Here is a 25,168-nt window from a genome sequence, read left to right as displayed (position 1 = left end):
CTGCATCACACTGTTGACTCATGTGAAGCTTGAGATCTGCTAAGACCCCGAGATCCCTTTCACATGCCCTTGCCAAGCCAAGTGTCCCCCATCTTGTATTTGTGCAGCTGGATCTTCCTGACATTCGTCCCTATTGAGATTGTAAACGCTATGATAGCGAGCACAGTAACATATAAATAACGCAGGCAACAGCAAGCTCATCAAAACAGTGCATGAAGTTTGGTAAAATCATAATAATTCAAAGCATCAGAAGGGGCTGCTGAGCACCAACCAGGGTTGCCCTACCCATGAAGATGGTGAGGAAGTTCCAAGGAGCATGTCTCTAATCACCTCCTGTGCTTGTCACCTACTGCTGCCTCTGCAACACTCCTCGCCTTTTGCTGCTTGCTCCCCTATGGCCTTATTTTTTACTCCCCTGTTGCCTTCAGCATACTGGGGCTTCCTTAGGCCACCTCCAGTTACCTGAGGTGGCAGCAGTGGGTGGAAGAGGAGGAGGAGGAGGCACCAAGGAAGGTGGCATTTTCTGTTTTGACTCAAGCAGCAAAACACCCTGGGCCAACACTGGCACCAGCCCTCTGCCAGATGACACATTCTCTCTGGGAAGGGGCTTCTTCTTCACTCATTGTAGCAGGAAGCCCACTTTCAGGCAGCGAGATCTTTCATAGTTTTGTTTTTTTAACTTGCCAGGTCCTTCTATTTGCTACCGATGGATGAATTGGTCGATTTCATTTCTCAGGACTTAATAATGGACTTCCTGTCCACATCAGTTTGTGGTCTATTTTGTTTTTTTAACTCTACCATATATCTTCCATACATTCCTGTGTTACACTGAGACCCACAAGGAGTGCTCCACCCCAGTTTCTGCACCTGAGCTGAGCTAGGCACTAACAGGAAAATCATCCCCGGTGTTCAGTGCTAGAGGAGGGCTAGACAGCCACAGCCAGACGAAGAGCTCTTAACGGAAATTCAATGCACAGAGCCTTCCCACTCTGGCTGCTGAACACTGCCTGTGTCTGGGGCTATTGAATCACCTGCCTAAGTACCTGCCTCCCGGCCTCACAGGGGATCTGCGTTTATGTCCTGCGGAAAAGGTATCCTGCTCAAACAAGCAGAGACCTAATAAGGAGAGCATCCATTAAAGAGAAGGAAATGAGGGCATGTTAAGCATGAAATATGCATGAGGGCTGTTGCTGGCTTGTTAATGCATTTTGTTTGCGAAATAGGCCTCCCTCACTAACAAGGCCACACAGAGATATTGAGCTTCAGAAAGGAGTTTCCAGGAAAGATATTGGGAGACCAAAGAAAAGATAGAATGGTACTTTTGGATCCTACCAGTTTGAGACATTCGTCCAGGAAGAAGGAGAGCCTGAAGCTTAAAAAGATATCACAGATCCAAATAAAGGCACACTGATTTGGTTTTGGTTTTTTAAAAAGTGTTATTGCTTTTTTATTTTAAAAAATAGGCAGTTGTGAACTGAGCAGAATATATTAAAATGCTGCTTTTGCAGGAACACCGTCATTCCGCTGAGACACGGTCTTCATCTGCAAAACCAAGAGGAATTCTAGGAGACTCTGTTGAGTTTCAGCCCTAGAGAAAAAGCCATCTATCTCACGGCTGGCTACAAAGAACAGATGGAAGTGATGCTTCTAGGACAGGAGGGGGAAAATGATTCAGAATGCTATTTGAATATTAAATGATGACTGGCATGCTGAGTGTCATAGAACCTTGGAATCATAGCATTGTAGAGTTGGGATGGATCCCCAAAGGTCATCTGGTCCAACCCCTGCAATGCAGGAATCTCAAGTAAATCTGTGTTTGTTTGTTTAAAAAAACAAGAACACTAAAAACTAACAGGGTTCGCTTTTTACAGCTCAACTCCCTCTCAAGGGACCAGAGACCCCGCAATGTCTGCTATCGGTCAGAGGAAGTAAAAATAATCAACAACCAGGGGGAAAGTATCATGACTGACAAGTTCTGGTGGCCATGTCTGTGAACTCCTGCTACAATTTCTGCAACACATCCATGCCAGATGACAGTTATTCTTATGTTCTTATGGATGTGGTGTACATTTACAGTCTACAATGCAAAATACTGTTGATATACAAAGTTTGTGTTATGTACTGAGTTGAATAGGATCCAAACTGCAGCAGTCTGATTGGTCCTAGAACAATAGGATCCAAAAGGCAGCAGTCTGATTGGTCCTAGAACAATAGGATTCAGAATGCAGCAGTCTGATTGGTCCTAGAACAATGCAGCAGTATGATTGGTTGGCAGGAACCACCCAATCATGCTCCAGATAGAAGTGAATCCACAACCTGATTGGCTTACAGTAGAATTCCGGAATTAGCCTATCATGTGCAGCCCATTGTGTAAATAATGTATATAAAGCAGATACTTTGAGGGGACTTTCATTCATTCCTCCTCACCACTATGAGCTGAATAAAGAGCATGAAATCACTTTGCGACTCTGAGTATATTTCAGTTTGGCAGTGACATCCCGATCATCTGAACAATAGGACACAAGAAGAGGCTGCTGGATCATCCCGAAGGGGGCCCATCTAGTCCAGCATCCTATTCTCAAACTGATCAACCAAAGGCCTGTGGGAAACTCTCAAGCAGGACCTGAGCACAAGAGCACTTTCTCCCCTCCCACACTTTTCATAAGAATATAAGGAGAGCCTGCTGGATGAGGCTAAAGGCCCATACAGTCCAGCATCCTGTCCTGACAGTGACCAACCAGAAGGTCACAAGGAGGACATGAACACAAGAGCTGTCTCCCCTCTTGTGGCTCCCAGAAACTGGTATCCATAAGCATTGCTGCCTCCAACTGTGGAGGGCAGAGTACAGCCATCATAGCTAGTAGCCATCAACAGCTTTCCCCTCTATGAATCAATTCAATCCTCTCTTAAAGCCAGTGCATTTTTTTCTGGGGGGACGCAGGGGTACACATACCCCTAAACATTTTGTGAACATTTTGGCCTCATTGAGGGGCAGTATTTCAATATGAGTAGGAAAATGAGAGTACCCCTAAACATTTTTTAAGGAAAAAAAGCACTGCTTAAAGCCATTCAAGTTGGTGGCCATCACTGTCTCCTGTGGGAGCAAATTCCACCATTCAGCTCCATGAAGAAATCCTTTCTGTTACTTGTCCTGAATCTTCCAACAATCAGCTTCATTAGATGTTCACAAGTTGTGGAGTTAGGAGAGAGGGAGAAAAAAAATGTCTCTGGTCAAAATATTATGAACTATGGAAAGGATTTGCTGTGATAATTATTAACCAGGATACAAGAAAGGGGAGGAGGAGGAGGTCAAAGAAAGAAGGTAATGAAAGTTAGAAATTTGAGAATGATGGATGTATTTTTTCTTTCTATTTTTCTGTTTTGTCTTTTTTTCTGTTTTTTTCTTTTTTATAATTTTAAAAAATCTTTAATAAATATTATTTTTTTAAAAACCAGAAAGTTATTTCTGATGTTCAGTCAGAATCTCTTTTCTTGTAAGTTGAAGCTATTGGTTCGAGTCCTACGCTGCAGAGCAGGAGAAAACAAACCTGCTCCATCTTCCATGTGACAGCCCTTGAGATATTTGAAGATGGCTATCCTGTCTCCTCTTACTTTCCTCTTTTCCAGGCAAAACATACTCAGCTCCTTCAACCGTTCCTCATAAAGCTGGGTGTCCAGACCCTTGATCAACTTAGTCACCCTCTGCACACATTCCAGCTTGTCAAAATCCTCTTTAAACTGAGGCACCCAGAACTGGACACCCAGACAGGGGCAACCAAGGCAGAGTGGTATTATTTCCTCTCTTGATCTTGACACTAGACTCCACTAGTCTAGAATAGCATTAGCCCTTTACAGGGCTGCATCTCGCTGTTGGCTCACGTTCAGCTTGTGGCCTCCTAAGACCCTAGATCCTTTTCTCATGTGCTGGTGTCAAACCAGATGACACCCATCCTATTTTTGTGCATATGGTTATTCCCAACTATGTGTAGCACATTCAATTTGTCCCTATCCATATGGAAGACGGATGAAGCTTCTTTTCTTGTTGCCTCAATGGGAAGCAGCATCTAAAGAATTTCGAGTGGCAATTTCTCTTTCAGTCAGTACTTCATCTCAGGCCTGGTATGCTGATATACATCCCCTTTTCTGTGTTAAGTTAAAAAATCCCCCAGGTTTGCCATTGGGGTTGTTAAAGCGATGTGTCTGTCATCTCACAAAATTAGCATGTCATGAAAGAATTAAAAACAGAGTGCTGTTTCCAGCCGCTGACGGAGATCAAACTCACCTCTCCCCACTGCGGCCTCCATTCAGTTAACATCAGTCTCCAAACTGCAAAAAAGCCAGAGTCAACAAAAGTGTATTTGCCTTGTGTGCAAGGAGGGTTCAGCACTAGACTGCCCTTGGTGGGATTGCAAAGGCTGGAGACTCTGAAACTGCAGGAGAGTCTCTGTCAGCTCCTCATTAGACTCCCCTTAAAATCATAGAATCATTGTAGAGCTGGAAAGTAGCCCCCAGAGTCATCTAGCCCAACCCTCTTCAGTGCAGGAGTCACTGCTAAAGAATCCCTGAGAGATGGCCATCCGACCTCTGCTTGAAAACCTCCAATGAATCATAGAATTGTAGGGTCCCAAGGGTCATCTAGTGCAACCTGCTGCAATGCTAAATTTATTTGCAATTGACATCCATTTGCTTTTAGTTGTGAACATATGAAACAGACGTTCCACTTCATGGAAAATTAAAGTTGTAGAGAAGGTGTTGATCCAATGTTGGTGAAAGCAGAGTGACTTGGGTAAGCCATTCTGCAGGGGCGAAACTAGGCTTTATTTCACCCGGGTCAAAGACCCAGTTCGGCAGGCCCCCCCAGTGCATTTGCGTGTGCGTGCACACACACACACAGAGAGAGAGAGAGAGAGAGAGAGAGAGAGAGGCTGGGAGCCTCAATGGCACCTGTCTGGAGACTTCACCCAGGGTAAAAAACCCGCCTAGCTCACCCATATCTGTGAAACTGCGTACTGACCTCACTAGGATTCACATAGGGGTCCATGTACATGCTAACCCTTGGCAAATAGATCTCAGGGTTAGGTTGGTGCTGGGACGCGGGTGGTGCTGTGGGTTAAACCACAGAGCCTAGGACTTGCCGATCAGAAGGTCGGTGATTCAAATCCCCACGATGGAGTGAGCTCCCGTTGCTTGTTCCCTGCTCCTGCCAACCTAGCAGTTCAAAAGCACGCCAAAAAGTGCAAGTAGATAAATAGGTACCGCTCCACTGGGAAGGTAAACGGCATTCCTGTGGGCTGCTCTGGTTCCCCAGAAGCGGCTTAGTCATGCTGGCCACATGACCTGGAAGCTGTACGCCGGCTCCCTTGGCCAATAAAGCGAGATGAGCGCCGCAACCCCAGAGTCGGTCACGACTGGACCTAATGGTCAGTGGTCCCTTTACCTTTACCTTAGGTTGGTGCTGCCAACCCTTCTGGATGCTCAGGGCATGTCCAGCTCCTGATAATGAGGATAGCCTGTGTGCTGGTTCTGGGTCACAGTTATCATAGCCAGCAGTCTTGCAGGGCTAGGCAAATCTTCTTATTGCAGATTCTTTGGGAAGGATATCATCCCTTTGCTTTGTCCTACTGCAAACCTCCATGAAGCAGCAGCTTTGTGTGGACAGACAAATCTTCTAATTCAAAGGTTCTACTAACCCCACTATCCCACCATGGTGTCTGCTTCTGGTACCCACCGGATGCAGATTCTACATGGATATATTCTCCAAGGGAAATATGCTACCCTGGAGCAAGGGCTTCCTACTTGCCTGAAATATCAGTTCAATCTCAAGAAGAGCTCAGGACTCTGGTGAAACTAGCAATTTTCACAATCCGGGGGGTGGGGCAGTAGGGGAGGAAGCATAGACCATAGATGAGCAAAGTGGCTTTAATTATCCATTAGCCAATTGACTGAACGGAGGCTTTGCAAAACTTGGTCCAACCACAACGTCTCCATCCGTTCCTGCTGCTGGACTTAATGAGCAAATTGATCAGGAAGAAGCACAGAACTGACCCCTATCTCTGCATCTGCTCTAACCACTGCATGCCCCTCTGAATACTTCATGGCCCGATATGCTTCAAACTGCCTTCCTCTTTCCCCCCACTTTGGGTGGCATTGAAATCTAAAAATAAACCCACTTCCCCTCTCCGTCTGTAATGCAAAACCAGGTTAACATAAACAGTCGGCATACACTGAAATTAAATGGATTAAGGCAGTGGTTCCCAATTAGCAAAGTACTGCAGACCCCCTGTTTTTCAAAAGCCAAGCCATGGACAACCTACTTTTGAAAATGTTGATATCTCTGTGGTAGTTTTTGTTATGTGAATGGTGCCACCATACCCTTCAAAATGCCTCAGCAGAAAACCAGATGCACGTCTTTCGGGCTGCACTCTGTGCGAGTCACGTGACCCATGTGAGAGTATGGCACCTAAAATTGTGCATTTTGGGGCACCGCAATTTCGCCGGCCATGATCTTGCACATTTTTGGGCACCATGCTTTCATGCACCAGCACAGCCCCCAAAACAGCATGCTCCAGACAGTTTACAGGTATGTGCCACTGACCCCCCTGGACCCCCTCATAAGGTGGTGCACTCTCCTTTAAGCAGAAGTTGGAGGGTCAGCTGTCAGGGGTTCTTTAGCTGTGATTCCTGCACTGCAAGGGGTTGGACTAGATGACTCTTGGGGGTCCTTTCCAACTCTACAGTTCTATGTTTCTACTGTGGGAAGGGGGAGGCTGTCTAAGGTACAAGTCATGTGTTTATATATTCAGACTCTGAGTCATTATGGACCAGCATGATCTTTTATAAGTAATGAACTGGTATTGATTCCCTTTGCCAGTAAGCACAGAGCGACCTTTATTAAAAATACACGGGGAAGGAAAAATGCACTTAGGGAAAGTTGCTGCCATTTAACTACAGATGGGTTTACACTCAAGTCTGATTTATCCTGCAGCAGCTGGAGACACAGAAGTGGAGAGGAAGAGGAGGCGCCCTCCCCTGCCCATCAACTCACCACTGCCTGCCCCCACCCAAGCTTTATGAATTATAACTGCATCATCCAGGTGTGTGGCTGATGTTGAAAGCTTGCCTTTGGTTTGCCTTTGGAGCCAGACAATGGATTTTGGATCAACAGCTGGACAAAAGTTTAGGATTTAGAAGCAGGTAGAATCATTGCATTTGATGTGATCCCAATGATCATCTAATTCAGCCCCAAGCAATGCAGGGGCTAAAGGATCCCTGACAGATAGCCATCGTTCCTCGGCTTACAGCAGCTTGAGAGAGCAGGAACCAGAGAAATGGGAGGGAAACCGCAGCTTGCAAGCTGGCTTTAGGGCCTGGTATTCTGGAAATGTTCCCAGATAGCATGCAAGGGCATGATTATACACCCACAATGCTGTTAGGTGTTTTAATAATAATTCTTTAAAAAATCATTATGGGTGAGTAAGTGGCTTGTCTGTTTATATGTTCTTCTTTCAAGGAGAATCAGTGTGGTGCAGGGGTTACTGCATCAAACTACAACCTGGGAGAGGCCATGGTTTGAATCCCTACTCAGCCATGAAGCTCACTTTGTGACCTTAGGGATAGTCACTGCCTTCCCTCAGCCTAACCAACCTCACAGGATTGTTGTGGAGATTAAATGATGTGGGGGAAGAGAACCATGTACACCATCTTGAGCTTCTTGGAGGAAAGAAAAGGTTGGATATAAATGCAATAAAAGGTTGGCTATAAATGCATTTGATTACTCTCCTGCCCCACCCTAAATATGCCTTCCTGTTCTGAATACCCTATGCCTATTGTTATAGCACTAGTAGTTAGGGATATCCAGTGAAGCTGAATGCAGAGGATACGGGACACATAAAAATAACTTTTTCATGCAGTGCATCATTGAAATATGGAACTGTTGGAAAATTCTATTCCACCTGAAGGAGCAGACATGGGATTGTTACATGTCACGTGTCTGTTTACATACCAGCACAGCTTGCTGGGAACTTCTGTTGTGTGTATGCTCTGCTAATATAGCGTGCTCAGGCTTTTGAAGTCTGAGTCGCTGATTTACGTTGCACCAGAGACTGGGGGATTGCCACAGCTAGAAGGGCATAATCCTGCTGGCAGCTAGCCAGCTGGCATCTCGACGCCCGAAGAATGCCGACAGGAACTCTCTCCTGTAGGAGGCAGTGATGACCACCAACTTGGATGGCTTTAAAAGGGGACTGGACAAATTCATGGAGGAGGAGAGGGCTATTGAGGGATTTTAACAATGGCTATGGGTGGCGCTGTGGGTTAAACCACAGAGCCTAGGACTTGCCGATGAGAAGGTCGGCGGTTCGAATCCCCATGATGGGGTGAGCTCCTGTTGCTCGGTCCCTGCTCCTGCCAACCTAGCAGTTCAAAAGCACGTCAAAGTGCAAATAGATAAATAGGTACCACTCCAGTGGGAAGGTAAACGGCGTTTCCGTGTGCTGCTGTGGTTCGCCAGAAGCGGCTTAGTCATGCTGGCCACGACCTGGAAGCTGTACGCCGGCTCCCTCGGCCAGTAAAGCGAGATGAGCGCTGCAACCCCAGAGTCGGCCACGACTGGACCTAATGGTCAGGGGTCCCTTTAACTTTACCTTTATGCTCTACCTCCACAGTTGAAGGCAGAAATGCTTCTGGATACCAGATGCTGCAAACCACAGGAGGGAAAGGCTCTGTTGTGTTCAGATCTTGCTTGAGGGTTTCCCACGATAGGTATCTGAGTTGCTGCTGTGAGAAGAAGATGCTGGACTAGATGGGCCATTGGCCTGATCCAGCAGGACTCTTCTTATGTTCTTAACCATCCTGCCCTGCCCACCCCCAAATGGAGGACTTCCTTTAAAAGTATGGTGGATTCGCAATATGCAGTTGTGAGTGTGGGTGTACGGAGAGAAGGAAAAAATGAAGTGGGGGGCCTGAGAGGGTGAGAGGGTGCCATTGGAAGGCCCTATCAATTTTCAGATATCTGTCTGGGGCTCACATTGTTTTAGGAGCTTGGGTGCTAGCTCTTGTTCCTTTGCAACAATAATAAGCATTGCATTTTCCCAAGAGATACACAGGACAAATTAATCCAAAGTATTTTTGCCACCGGAGCCAGAATCTAGTACTAAAAGAGTATTGGAACTGATTCAAGAATTTGGTCAGGTCGCAGGATTTAAGCTGAATAAGTTAAAAACTAAGGTTTTAGAGAAAAATCTAACAGTGATTGAGAGAGAGAGGTTTCAGAAGGAGACAGGTTTAACATTGGTTAAGAAAGTGAAATACCTGGGGGTTAATATGACAGCTAAGAATGTGAATTTATTTAAAGATAACTATGAAAAATGCTGGACGGAAGTGAAAAAAGATTTAGAAATATGGTCAAATTTGAAGCTTTCATTGCTAGGCCGTATTGCTGCGATAAAAATGAATGTATTGCCAAGAATGTTGTTTTTGTTTCAAACACTGCAAATTTTGGATAAAATGGACTGTTTCAAGAAGTGGCAGAGAGATATTTCTAGATTCGTCTGGCAGGGCAAGAAGCCCAGAATAAAATTTAAAATACTAACGGATGCAAAAGAAAGAGGTGGATTTGCCCTGCCAGACCTTAAACTTTACTATGAATCAGCCGCATTTTGCTGGCTGAGAGAATGGCTGCTTCTTGAAAACACAGACATTTTGGACCTAGAAGGTTTCAACAATGTATTTGGGTGGCATGCATATCTGTGGTATGATAAGGTCAAAGCACATAAAGCATTTAAAAACCATATTGTCAGGAAAGCATTGTTTAATGTCTGGACAATATATAAGGACCTACTTGAAAATAAAACCCCAAGGTGGTTGTCACCGATGGAAGCGAAGGCTCAGAAAAAGCTCAATATGGAGGCCAAATGGCCGAAATATTGGGAAATTCTGGAACAAGAGGGAGATAAATTGAAATTGCAGAGCTTTGAAAAACTAAAAAACAAAGTGCGAGATTGGCTTCATTATTATCAAATAATGGAGGCATACAATTTGGACAAGAAAATTGGCTTCCAGGTGGAAAAATCAAAATTGGAAACAGAACTGTTAGATCCCAAAACTAAGATTCTGTCAAAGATGTATAACTTGCTGCTGAAATGGAATACTCAGGATGAAACGGTGAAATCTGCTATGATTAAATGGGCACAAGATGTTGGACATAACATTATGATGGCTGACTGGGAACAGTTATGGACCACAGGTATGAAGTTCACGGCATGTAATGCCTTAAGAGAGAATATTATGAAAATGATATACAGGTGGTACATGACACCAGTCAAGCTTGCAAAAATCTATCATTTGCCCGATAATAAATGTTGGAAATGTAAAGAAACTGAAGGTACATTCTTTCACCTTTGGTGGACGTGCCCAAGGATTAAGGCTTTCTGGGAGATGATCTATAATGAAATGAAAAAGGTATTTAAATATACCTTTCTGAAGAAACCAGAGGCCTTTCTCCTGGGCATGGTTGGCCAATTGGTGCCAAAGAAGGATAGAACTTTCTTTATGTATGCTACAACAGCAGCAAGCATACTTATTGCAAAGTATTGGAAGACACAAGATCTACCCACCCTGGAAGAATGGCAGATGAAGGTGATAGACTATATGGAACTGGCGGAAATGACTGGCAGAATCCGAGACCAGGGAGAAGAGTCGGAGGAAGAAGATTGGAAGAAATTTAAAGACTATTTACAGAAATACTGCAAAATTAATGAATGTTAGAATGATGTTGGAATGAAGTTAAGTGGTTTTAGCAGCAATGTTACAAAGGAGTATGTAAAAATGGATTGTTAACAGGTGAGAATGTAAAGTTATAATATATTAAGATAAAGGATTAAGATAAAAACAAAGAGGGAAAGGATTTGCTGAATTAACTAACTGAACTGGAATACAAAAAAGGGAGGTGTGAGGAGGTCAGGGAAACAAGTAAATGAAAGACAAGACATGGAAAGATTGATTTGTTTTTAATTGTTTTTATTTTTCTGTATTTTGTATTTTCTCTTTTTTTTCCCTTTCTTTTCCTATTTTTGTAACCCTTTCTGAAACTTTAATAAATATCATTTTAAAAAAACAACAAAGTATTTTTGCCACCATGACCCTTACATATCTGTCTGCACAAGCTGGAATCATAAAATCACAAATTGCATGGTTGGAATGGACTCCCAAGGGTCACCTAGTCCAACCCCCTGCAATGCAGGAATCACAACAAATGAATCCATGATAGATGTCCAGCCAACTTCTGTTTAAAACCTACAGTGAAGGAGAGTCCACCTCCTTCTGAGGGACTGAATTCTACTGTTGAAAGGTTCTTACCATCTCAAAGTTCTTCCCAATGTTCAATGGGAATTTCCTTTCTTGTCATTAGAATCCATTGGTTTTGGTCCTACACTCTGGAGCAGTAGAAAGCAACCTTACTCCATCTTCCATGTGACAGCCATTTAAAACGATATTTGAAGATGGATATCATATCTCCTCTCAGTCTCCTCTTCTCCAAGCTAAACATACCCAACCCCCTCAACCATTCCTCATCAGGCTTGGCTTCCAGGCCCTTGATTATCCTGGTCACCCTCCTCTGCACACCTTCCAGCTTGTCAATATCCTTCTTAAACCACCCAAACTGGACACAGGAACTTCATGTGTGGTCTGACCGTGGCAGATTAGAGTGGTATTATTACTTTCCTTGATCTGGAAACTATGCTTCTGTTGATGAAGCCTAGAACTGCATGAGCTTTCTTTGCTTCTGCATGTTCAGCTTGTGGTCTACGAAGACCCTACTGTCCTTTTCATATATGCACTGCTGCGTTGGGGAATGTAGAAACAAATGTGAAAGCTGAGTTGAAGCTAAATGTTATTTAATAAGCAGGTTATTCAGAGGGCTCAATGCAATAGAAAATCTGAAATATTATCAGTGGGGCTGGGGTTGGGGAACCACTCTGCAGGATAATTAGACTCTTGCCTCTTTAAAAAAAATAGTTTTCAATATCTCAGGGATTATTTAGCTTTGCTTCCTATAATGCAACATGTTGGACTAGGTGACATTCGGGGTGTTTTCAAACTGAAGTTGGAAATCCGTCTGACGGGGATTCTTGAGCCATACAATGCAGAGGGTTGGAGTAGAAGACCCTTGGAATCTTTTTTTAACAATTCTGAGATTCAGTGATACGTGTGTGTGTGTGTGTGTGTGTGTGTGTCCATGTAACAAGGGTTTATTGGAGAAGTCAGCCAGTCTGTATCTTTTCCATCAACTTCTTCTCTCCGCTCCTAATGCTCGGACAACCCCCCAAGGGCTTGTAGACATGACGGATTGTCTGAAGAAATCCTCATGCGATGAGGCAGCTGGTCTGGTTTCAATAAAATCCATTGGGTTTCTTCATGGATGGATGGGGAAAGCTGCAACCCATCAGGATGGAGCTCCCCTCACAGCTGGATTCTGTTTGCCCATCAGAGACCCTTTTTATTATTACTGCTTAACTCCATCTTAATATTTATTTCACTTTGCAAACTTGGAGTTGCTGGCAGGTGCGGGCGGTAGGGGTAGGAATTGTCTCAACCAGAGGTGCCAGCAATGTGAGGGCAATGGGGGGGGGGGCAACATCATGTGTGTGACATCATGCATGATATGGGGAGGAGCCAAATGGTGGCTCCTCCTTCGTTTCCTCCTGGTGCCACCACCGGCAGGAGGCTGCTTCAACCCTCCTTCCCCTCCGCAGCAGGAAGAGGCGGAAAAGAAGCCAGCCATTGGAGCCACGCTGTGCAATGCTTGGCTCCACGCTTCACCTCTGTACTTTTTGGACACTGGGGGGACCTGGCCCCTACCCAAAAAATATCTGGGGGGCCCAATAGGGCTGGCGCCCCTGGTCTCAATGAAGGACATTTTCACTCTAAGTCCTGCTGAGTCATAGCCAGGCTGTGGAGAAACAGTCTAGGGTCATAGAATTGTAGAGTTGGAAGGGACACCCAAGGCTCATCTGAATGAACCCCTGACAACTCAAATCTCCAAGGTCTGATGAGCTGCACCCAAGGGTACTAAAGGAGCTTGTAGATGTGATCTCAGGGCCTCTTTCTATAATCTTTGAGAATTCTTGGAGTACCGGTGAGATCCCCAGTGGAACGGACTTCTTCAGAAGGTGTTGGACTGTCATTGGAGGTCCTTAAGCAGAAGTTGGATGACCATCAGTCATGGATGCTTTCTACAAGCCATGCAGAGTTTTATAAACTTCCATCATGTTGCCTCTTATTTGCCTTTCCATCAGAAATAAAAAGTCCCCAGTGCTCACAGAGCCATAGCTGGGGGGGGGGGGCTAGCCGGGTATTTTTGGCCCTGGATGAAGCTTCCAGAGGGGCGCCATTGAGGCTCCCAGCCCGTGCAAATGTGCACGGGGTTTGTGTGTGTGTGTGCCACACCAGGTCTTTGACCTTGGTGAAATAAAGCTTGGTTTCGCCCCTGCACTGCAACCCTTTTTCATAGGAGAGTTACTCCATCCCCTTGATCATTTGGGTTGGGTTGCCCTTTTCTGAACCCTATCCATCTCTACAATCTGCTTTTCCAGGTGAGGTGAAAAGAGCTGTACGCAGTACTCCAAATGTGGTCACATCTTAGATTTGTATAAGGGCCCTATGACATTGGCGGTTTTATTTTTGGTTGCTTTTCAATGATCCCTAGCATGGAATCTGCCTTTTTCACAGCGGTTGCACACAAGATCTACATATGCCCCAAGCTCTGATCACACCTGCCTAATGGAGGACATGGCAGCACCCACATTTATTTGAAAGTAACCAACAGGTCCACTTCCTCGACATGTGTGTGTGTGTGTGTGTGTGTGTGTGTGCGCGCGTGCTTGCGTGTACTTTTATTAATCCTATGTGTTGGATGTAATAAATAAGTACCCGGGAACCCTTTCAGAGACTTAATCAGCAATTTTTGGGCAAGTCTTCATTTTTCACTCTTGCCTCAGCTGATCTGCTCCAGGATGGGAACCACTGAATTCTGGGTCCAGGTCCATTTCACTTCATGCTGCAAAAATCTAGAGACTTCTTTATACTCTAGAAAAAAATACAATATGCCTTGAATATTTGCTACCATTGTAGGCGTAATCTCCACCCGCCCCCCCCCACCTTGCTTACATTAGCAGCACTAGGACTGCATGCCAGAGAGAGCGGCAGAATTCCAGAATCCTAGAACTGTACAGTTGGAAGAGGCCCCCAAAAGTCATCTCACCTGCCATGCAGGAATCACAGCTCAGGATTCCCTGACTGATGGCCATTCAACCTCTGTTTAAAAGCCTCCAATTGCAGGGGGAGGGGCGAGGAATAGCTAATGCAATTCTAGGCTGCATCAACAGAAGCCAAGTGTCAGATCAAGGCAAGGAATAGGACCACTCCTTTCAGTGATTCCTGCACTGTGGGTGGTTGGACTAGAGGATTCTGGTGGACCCTTCCAACTGCATAATTCTTTGATCCATTGGATAGGGGTCTTTTAGATGTGAGTGCTGCTTTGCATGGGGGTTAGACAAGATGACCCTTGGGGTCCCTTCCAATTCTATAATTATTTTTTAAGCAAGAGGGAAGTTGCCTGTATTTCCCCCTGACTTCCCTTCCTCTCTGCTCTCGCATAACCACCAAACAGAAAGAATAAAACATCAGCTTTTGGGCCCCAGCAGGGAAAGGAAAAATGTATCAGGATGGACCATCTGCAATCAGTCACCCACATAAGGGAAATTTGTATGAAATCATTTTGATGAGTTGTTTAGAATAGGGAGGCAGAGTACATTAGGTGTACATTTACCACTAATTAATTGCTTGCTTTTTGCTCCAGTTCCAAACATTTCCATGCTCTGTGAGTGGGGTGTCAGAGCAAAGCAGATTTTAATTGGTTAGCAAAAGGGGGTTCATTCCAGACAGTGGCCTGCAGCAGGGAAGGCAAGTGAAAGAGGCATTTATTTTCACCCCACTGTAAAACCCATCTCCTGAGGAAAAGATCAGAGTCCCCTTTTGAGATGGGAAGAGGAGTCCAAAAACTTTAAAAGAAAAACCTGACTGGAAGGTACCTCAGGTTACAGATGCTTCAGGTTACAGACACTTCAGGTTACAAACTCTGCTAACCAAGAAATAGTACCTCAGGTTAAGAACTTTGCTTCATGATGAGAACAGAAATTGTGTGGCGGCGGCGCAGCAGCAGTGGGAGGCCCCATTAGCTAAAGTGGTGCCTCAGGTTAAGAACAGTTTCAGGTTAAGAACGGACCTCCAGAACGAATTAAGTTCTTAACCCGAGATACCACTGTAGTGTATTACAATGGGATGATTCATTAAAGGATTCTTTCTATCATGGAATTGTAGGGACAGAGGGGGCACAAGGGTTTTCTGTCTACCTCAGCTGCCTACAATGCACGAATCACAGCTAAATAATCCCTTGCAGGTGGCCACCTGACTTCTGTTTAAAATCCTCCAATGAAGAAATTTCAGTATATCCAAACATAAATTGCCGCTTGCATTTATTTAAAAAACTGCTTTTAAAATGCTTTTTGCTTTTAAATGTTATTATGTATTAAAACTTCACAAACAAACAAAAAAAGTGGTCACAAAGTTTTTAATTGAGACTGGATGTTATGGTCAAAGCTCAGTAGGGCAGTAGCCTGACATTCTAATCCACACAACAATCCTGTGAGGTAGATTAGACAGAGAGGCAGTGATTGCCCCATCCCCCGGTCATACCCAAGGAGCTTCATGGCTGAGTGGAGATTCAAACCCTAGTCTCCCCTAGGTCCTAGTCCAACACCCTAACCGCTACACTACACTGCCTCTCAGAATCATAGCATTGTAGAGCTGGGACCCCAAGGGCCATCTAGTCCAACCCCTTGCCATGCAGCAATCTCTAAATACCATCCCCCATCCAATTTGAAATCACACCTGACCCTATTTAGCGTTGGAAATGTACTAGCAGTTTTATTGCTGCACCCCTAGGAGGGAAACTCTTGAGATGCTATATAGGCCAGGTTTTGGATCCCCCTTGTCAGCAGTTCAGCCCAAGAGAAAAACCTAATCTTGACGCATCCTAGCAAAAGCTAGGAGCTGTTCTCCCGCCTAGCCAAATGTTCAGTTATCCTGACTTGAAACAAGTGCCCAGCCAACATTTGGTCTGAATAATGATGGTTTGTTTTGAAATGCAGATGGTTTCTAATCAGATGGGGAAAGGTGGAAATAGACACTTATTCTCTCCCCCCCCCTCCACACACACCCAACCTTTTAGAATAATTTTAATGAAGTCATGCATCCATTAAAAAGAAGAAGTAGAAGAATTGGTGGATAATTTGAGCGTGGCATAAATTTGCTCGAAACAAAGGGAAGCGAGTCGAAAATAGAAACCAGTTTTTATTTTTATTCCTCTTTTTCTAGCAACTTTCTTCTAAGAAGTTGATGAGGGGCAGCAGACGAGATACCACCCAAGAGCTTGGAGGCCTTTGATTCAAGAATGACAAGACTTACAAAGTCGCCGCAAGGAGGCTGGGTGGGTGGTAGTGAAATAGGATTTGGAGGGAGTGGGGCCATAACAAAGCATTTCTGACAGCCATGGCAGGGGTCCATAGAATCATAGAAGAATGGTATACCTAAGGATAATCTAGACCAACCCGCTTCAATGCAGGAATCACAGGCAGCAATGATTTTGAATACCAGTTTCTGGAAACCACAGGAGGGGAGGAGATAATTGTGCAATTTGTGGGTTCCCCATTGGGGCACCTGGCTGGCCACTGTGAGAAGAGGGTGGTGGCCTTGATAGGTCATTGGCCTGATTCAGCATGCTCTTCTCATGTTCTTACTATGTCCTTTTGCTCAGATCTTATGGGGCAAGGGGAAACTTCTGGCAACTTAGAGGGGAGAAGTTTGCCCTTCCAAAAACAAAGCAGACAATGGTACAGTTGTCAGAAAGCACAAGTAAAGAATTGCCCACTGGGTTATTGATGAACGGAGGCTTGAAATTTCCCCAGGCTTCTTACACACACACACACACACACACACACACACACACACACACACACGTCCTTTCCGCTGCTAGGACATCCATCTCACAGCCTCCGGCCTCTAATGGGTTTCCTGCTCTTGCCCATTCTCGGAAAACACAAGAAAGACCCATTCATCACTATGGGTTTTGAATGTTGCAGGGCAACCAAGGGCTGAAAACTTCCTTCGTCCCACCTCTGCCAGGCCCAGGTAATTGAATCAAATTGTCCTCCCAGAGCTGGCTGGTGTTTATTCAGCTCCTACCAAAGGCTAGCAAATTATCCCCGCAGCTTCATAATGAAAACTGTCATCATTCCTGCAATCAGGGAAGATAAATAAGTTATTAAGCACCAGGACTCAATGCCCTTTGCGGGTTGGGCACCGTGCCAGAGGACTATTAAGCATTATCCATTGCCTATATATTGCGCTAGAGGAAGAGACGCAGCATGTTTAAAAGGACCAGAATGCATTTTGCTTGGTCCATCTTTTTGAAGATTTAAAGAGGCTGGCAAATGAGGGGCAACCACAGCCTTCGGACCTTGCTGTCTGCCGGCAAATTGGGAGCCTTTGCACTTGCAATTCCTCTTCAGAGCTGATCTGCAGGAGAGCCGGAGATACACTGGTTACCACTAGTACATTGTAGTTTAAGCATCTGATACGCAGAAGAAAGTAAGAGCAGTGGCATAGCGTGGGGGGTGCAGGGGGGGGCCGGCCGCACCGGGCGCAACATCTGGGGGTTAGGGTTAGGGGGTGCAAATCCACGGGTTAGGGGGCGCAAATCCACGGGTTAGGGGGCGCAAATTCCTTGCCTTGCCCTGGGTGCTGACAACCCACGCTACGCCACTGAGTAAGAGGAGCCTGCTGGATCAGGCCAGGGACCCATCTAGTCCATGTTCCTATTCCCACTGTTCCTGTGGGAAACCAGCAAGCAGGATTTGAGCCCAAGGGCAACCTCTCCCCTCCCATGGTCTCCAGCAACTGGTATTCAGGAATATTGCTGCCTCTGACTGTGGGAGGCAAAGCAAGGTCACTGTGGCCAGCAGCCATCAATAGCGCTCTCCTGCTGTCTTCTTACATTCTTAATCATGCACTCCTAGACCTGGAAAGACTAGATGGAGGCCCTCTTGGAGCAGGCACAGACACTGCGTGGCTGTGATTTTGGATAGGGTGCATATATGTACACAGGGTATGTGCCAGGGATGCCCAGGCACACCCTAACATTGAAAAATAAATGGGTCTTTTTTCATGATATTTTATTAAGGGTTCCCCCCCCCATACAATTAAAGAAACCAATCTAAATAAAAACAAAAACAGGGAAAGAGAAAAGGCAAAGTCCTCTCTCAAAGGAAGCTCTTAATCCTTTGCTCACATAGAAAGTGGTGGACCCTCCCAGCTCTCACCTGAGAGCTTCCCTGTCTCATCCCGGTCTCTCACCTTGGGAGGCCTTCCTTTCCCTGCCTCTCACTCAAGGTCCTTTACCAACCATCCACAACCTTCGTGTCGTACAGCCCCAATTATGGCCCAGAGTAGAGGACACCCAGGAAAACAACAAAAAAATAAAATAAAAGAGAGAGAAGGGAAAATATAAAAGGAAGAAAAGAATAGAAAGAGAGAGAGAGGTTAAGTGTGGGTAAGGCCCTAGAATCACAATAGAGTTGGAAGATTCCTCAAGGGTGATCTAGTCCATGGGTAGGCAAACTAAGGCCCGGGGGCCGGATCCAGCCCAATCGTCTTCTAAATCCAGCCCGCAGTCTGGTAATCAGCATGTTTTTACATGAGTAGAATGTGTCCTTTTATTTAAAATGCATCTCTGGATTATTTGTGGGGCATAGGAATTCATTTATTTCCCCTGTTATGTACTGAGTTGAATAGGATCCAAACTGCAGCAGTCTGATTGGTCCTAGAACAATAGGATCCAAAAGGCAGCAGTCTGATTGGTCCTAGAACAATAGGATTCAGAATGCAGCAGTCTGATTGTTCCTAGAACAATGCAGCAGTATGATTGGTTGGCAGGAACCACCCAATCATGCTCCAGATAGAAGTGAATCCACAACCTGATTGGCTTACAGTAGAATTCCGGAATTAGCCAATCATGTGCAGCCCTTTGTGTAAATAATGTATATAAAGCAGATGCTTTGAGGGGACATCCATTCATTCCTCCTCACCACTACGAGCGGAATAAAGAGCATGAAATCACTTTGCAACTCTGAGTATATTTCACCCCCCCCAAAAAAAATAGTCCGGCCCCCCACAAGGTCCGAGGGACAGTGGACTGGCCTCCTGCTGAAAAAGTTCGCTGACCCCTGATCTAGTCCAACCCCCCTGCAATGCAAGAACCAGAGCTATATAATACATCCCAAGTTCAGTCCCTGATGACATCCCCAGGTAGGGCTGGGAGGGAGACATCTGCTTCAAATTCTGGAGAGCCAATGCTGGTCAGTGTAGACAATACTGAGATAGCTGGACCAATAGGCTGATTCCATATAAGGCAACTTCCTAAGAGGGAGTGGTGTTGGCAGGATCACCTTTGCTCTGGGATGTCCTGACTCGTTTTTATTAGAAGTTTGTCAGCTGCAGGGTTCCAAATGTTGGTCCCTCTCTAGAAAAGGCTGCAATGAACAAGCTGTAGTTGCAACCTCCTGAACTCAACACCCTTGTTCTCCCCTCTGCTTCTAACAACCATCCTTCATGCTTTGTTCTGTGGGGTGCTCCTGCCTCCTCCAACCAAAGAGGTGGCTCCGTTGGCAGCAGAGCATCTCTTTGTAAAAGCACATTGCATTTCCTTCAGGCAGCCCTGGAACCTCTTCACCCTCCGCTCCTACCAACCTTTTGATTCTGGCATCTATTTATACCAACCTATGGGATGCGGCTGACACACCTCCAGGATTGAAGAAGCAGAGGTGCTGCAGGGGGCACAGAGGCAGTTAAAACAGGAATGCTGCCAGAGCAAAGAGTACCTGCAAGAGCATGCCTTGGACACATTTCTTGGAACTGGTCACCTCCATCTTTTAATTACCTCCACAGGGACTACAGGGCTCAACATGCAGTGATTCTTTCTTGATCCAGGCATGGGGAGCCACACACAAATGAAGGAGCTGACACAACAGAGGAGCCCTTCCCATATTCAATGCTTTTTTCCCTCTTGAATTCATAGGAACATAAGATCCTCATGGATCAGGCCACTGGAATCTAGTCCATCATCCTTTTCTCACAGTGGCCAAACAGATGCCCCAAAGGGAAACCTGAAAGCAAGACCAGAGCACAAGGCCACTCTCCCTTCCTGTGGCTTCCAACAACTGGTATTCAGAAGCATTTCTGCGGAGGACAAAGCACAGCCATGCTGGCTGGTAGCCATTGATAGCCCTCTCCTCCTCCATGAATTTGACTCATCCTCTTTTAAAGCCATCCAAGTTAGTGGCCATCACTGCCTCCTGTGGGAGTGAGTTCCACAGTGCACTGCATATTTAGGACTTCGTTTTCTCTGTCCTGAATCTTCCAACATTCAGCTACAGTAGGGGGTTGGATTAGATTGCCCTTGGGGTCCCTCCCATTTCTACAAGTCTATGATTCTTTGATGGGATGTCCACATAAAAAGAGGATGGTTCACCTGAACTGGTCACTTTCTCAGAGAACAAAAAGAAGCAAAACACCTGTTTTTCATTCACATCTAGGAAGCCTTTGTGCTTGTGTCCTGCTGATAGGTTTCCTGTTTTGCCACTGTGAGAACAGGATGCTAGACTAGATGGGCCACTGGGCTGATCCAGGAGAACTCTTCTGATGCTTTTGTGGAGCCTCCAGACCTATAGGCAGTCTATCTAGATTCCTAGGTTCTTAAGGGCATTTGGTCACTGTGAGAGGAAGATGCTTGACTGGATGGGCTTGATCCAGCAGGCTGTTATTATGTTATTATCCCACATCTTCCAGAGCTGTCTCAAATGACCTTGAAGTCACTCCAAAACCCTCCTTCATTCTGGCTCCCCTTCCCATGCAAGCCTCCCTCTGTTGCTCTCTCGCCTGCCATAAAAATATAGAACATTATTTTATAGCACACTATTAAAAAAATAAAATGAAACCACACCAAGAACTCTAAAGGCGCAGGCCAAACCTCAGCACCACATGTTGGAGTATCTTTGTTCCAAACTGTTCTCACATGCCTGTGACTCTCTGTTGGGTCATGCGGTTTTGTAAATCCTCAGCTGGCCAAGGGAAGGGAGTGGGGAGGGTGACTTGATTTGGTAGCTTTTCAATCCGCGTGTGGTCGAGATACCAGAACATGTATGCTGTTTACAAAAAGGAGGGAGAAAGGAAGGGAATAAGGGAGCAAGGGGGGAAGTTATCATATCCACTGACACACTGCTAGAAAACTCATAGAACTGAAGAGTTGGAAGGGACCTGAGAGTCATCTAGTCCAACCCCCTGCAATGCAGGAATCGCAGCTCAAGAATCCCCAACAAGTGGCCATCCAACCTCTGCTTGAAAACCTAGAAGGAAGGAGTTCACCACCTTCTGAGTTCATCCATTCCTCTTGGAAAGAGCTCTCACCATCAGAAAGTTCTTCCTAAGGTTTAGTCAGAATCTCCTTTCTTGTCATTTGAAACACTTTGTTCAGCTCCGTCCCTCTGGAACAACAGAAAACAGGCTTGCTCCCTCTTGCATGTGACAAGGATGGCCCGTCCCATTTCATCACCTGAGACAAAATGTGCCACTCCCTGCCCCCTGCACAATTGCCAGAATAACACAATTGCCACCACCAAACTCTGCGAGAACCAGGGCACTCCTCAAGGCAATGCTGCTCATCTTGTCCACTCCAGGGACACAGAAGACAAGTGGCACCATCATATTCCAGAACGCCTCCTTTTGGCCAGAAGTGGGTAAGACAGGATATGCACTCTTGTGCTTCCCACCTCATCAATGGGCCAGCTCTGCCTTCAGCTATTTGAAGACAGCTATCATATCTCCTCTCCATCTCCTCTTTTCCAGGCTAAACATACCCGACTCCCTGGAGCGTCCCACATGCGACTGAGCTGGTGAGCATTTTTTTCCAGGGTTTCACAGAGGCTGTGGCATTTGCTCTGGCCCTCTGGAAGTGACCTGGCATTTGAGGAACTGTCTGCATTTCTTATCAGAGCAGATGCCAGACCATAAATAATCTGGAGAATGCAATCCAGCCAACTCCGTGGGCTTGCTGCAAGGGCAAGGCTGCCTGGTTCCCCGCAAGCTTCTTAGTACTTGGAAAGGAAGCAGAGAAGAGCTGAGATCTTATTGTGGAAAAAATGCATTTATTCCTTGGGTTGAAATTCCACAGGTTTACCGCTGGACAAATTCCAGAAGCCTTGGAATTGTGCAAAGTCCAAGTGTTGGGATAATTCTTAGTGGAGGTTCTTACTTTCTTGCTTTCACAACAAATGTATGAATATTTCTAGCTCTACCTATCTACCATCTATCTATCTATGTATCTATCTATCTATCTATATCTATCTATCATCTATCTATCTATCATCTATCTATCATCTACCATCTATCTAGCTATCTATAGCAATCTATGTATATGTATATTTCTATGCACAAATGAACCCACTCAGTGACAGGTGCACATCCTATAAGCAGGCACACCTGAGTAGTTATTTGTTTGTTTATTGCCTTTATAGCCCACCTTTCCCTCCTAAAAGCTCATGGTGGCCTGCATGGTCCTCCCCCACCTCATTTATGAAAATGTAAAGCACTGCCTGGGAGACCCTTTAGAATCCGATCCATCTCTCACCTCCCCCCCTCCCTCCCCTTTGCTCCTTGAGGAAATCTCTTGTAAAAACTTGCGAAAAACCAAGTTTCATAAACCCCCCAATTCATTCTGCAGATATTTCCTGCATGGGGGCTTTCAAGCAGCATCTGCTGGTTTGAAGTTGGTTTTCTTTTTCTTTTTATTTGTCCTGGGGGAACTGTTACTTTTCAGTTTCGGCTGCTTTCCCCCCTTGGTCTCCAGAAGGCTTTGTCCGTTGAAGAAAGCATTGGTGAAAGAATAATTATTATGAAAGGCATAAATATAGATTTCACATCTTTGTGTGCCTGGGATGAAGCTGATGAGAAGAGCAGAGAAAGAGATGCCGGGAGAGGCCATCTAGCTGGGGCAGCCTATATAATTTTTCTTCCCCCCTCATTCAATCCCCAGAACAACCCTGTGAGGCAGGTTAGGCCGAGAGCCAGGAACTGACCCAAACCCACCTAGTGAGCTTTGTGACCAAGTGGGGTTTTGAACCCTGGTCTCTCCCAGGTCCTAGCCCGACACTCTAACTACTACACCATACTGGCTCTCTCGTCTATTAATGAACACCTTTGAGTGCTGCTGGCTTCATCAAAGCCAATGACCCCACCCTAGGGGAATCATATCTGTGCCTGCAAAGACAGTAGGCAGTTTAGATTGATTTCCTAACAGGACTGGAGAGCAAAATCACTTGAAGAGGCCAGAAATTATTAGGCATGCTAGCAAAACTTAAGAGCCTAGGAAGAGCCCTGCTGGATCATCAGCCCAGTGGTTCATGTAGTCAAGCATCCCATTCTCACAGTTGCCAACCAGATGCCCATTGTGGAAAACCCATAAGCAGGACCCAAGCAACTCCTGTTGCTTCCAGAAACTGGTATTTGGAATCATTACTGCCTCTGGCTGTAGAGCATAGCTATCATGGCTGGCAGCCCTTTAAGGATAAGAGAAAGAACTTAAATATTAAAGCAAATGACTTGGCAGGATTATGAAGGTGTTTGCTTGCTTCCTGAGCCTGGGACTGTGTCTTTCGTGATGTGGGGGTGGGGAGAACAGGAGAATAAATTGAATAGCAGAATTGTAGAACTGGGGTTGGAAGGGATCCGAAGGGTCATCTAGTCCAACCCCCCTGCAATGCAGGAATCACAGCTCAAGAAAAATAGAATCAGATTCATAGAGCTGTGGAATTGGGAGGGACCTCTAGCTGATAACACAGACATTTTGGCAATCCAGTGCCTGCACAGGGCTGTTGCATACTTCCAGCCCCAATATCAGTTTTGAGTGACATTTCACTTGGACCATGTCTTGTCCCTGGTGGTGCAAGACCCTTGATGTGGCTGAGAGGACACAGGGAATTCACCCCAGAGAGGAATGGCACTGGAGCACCGAAGAGCTTCTGAACCACGTATAGTACCAGCCCTCAAAAGTTCCAGGGTGTGGGTAGGGCCATCCATCCAGCTGTGATTGTTTTGTGTGGCTCAAACTGGCGAGCAGCCTGCATGGACACTCCATGTTGTTGGTGTTAAAACAGTCCTGAGGATGGTGACTTTGGACCCAACTAGATGCCAACCTGGCTCTTTTTGAACCTCATCTTTTGTTTCTTTAAACTCGTTTTCCCAATTTGTTCTGGAAATGAGGTTGTTTTTCTCTCACGATCCCCAAAATGCCCCTGAGGAGGAAGGGGAGAGGGAAACAGGGCCAGGTCTCTGGCTGTTTCTCCTTCCCTCACATGCACAAGCCTCTTCTGCTGAATTGCAAGAGATGTTTATTTCTGTAGATACTGTAAAAAAAAACTAAAAAAAACCACAGGAAAAACCCTTGACTAGGCTTTCAAGAATTATTATAGCTACCATTTAACACAGTCCTCTACTGCCATCTGTTGTTCAAATTGGGCTATCTGTTCATTTCCTTTGGATAGAGTATTGGGGTTTTTTTGTTTTTTTAAAATCATTTTATAATGTATGTAAAACGGGGAGAACAGTCATAGCAGCAGCTGAAAATTAAAAGATGAAAAACAAAAGTATAAAATAGGCATATGGACTGTGCAAAGCTGCACCTGGGGTAAAATTACAAAGTCCAAGTAAAGAATATCAGTGTAATCTGAGGATCAAGTCTCATTCCAGATTTGCCAGGCTTGTGAGAAGGCTTGTATTGAACATGATTGTTCCACTGCATATTTAATAAAGGAATGCCAAATCATATAAAAAGTGTCTGGAGGTTCTAGTCCTTGTGGAACTAGGCATAATTTTCTCAATGCTAGCTCTATTCCGGAGTGAGTGATACTGAGCGTCCAGTGTAAGATTTAGGGCTGAGTTCCACTGAGTTGCAATGACTATTTAAGCTGCCAAGATCATATACAAGACCAATTCTTTGGAT

This window comes from Podarcis filfolensis (assembly GCF_964270895.1).
Source record: "Podarcis filfolensis genome assembly, chromosome: Z".
Taxonomy (NCBI): domain Eukaryota; kingdom Metazoa; phylum Chordata; class Lepidosauria; order Squamata; family Lacertidae; genus Podarcis; species Podarcis filfolensis.
The sequence above is the reverse complement of the archived record's forward strand: the minus strand, read 5'-3'. Positions refer to the sequence as shown.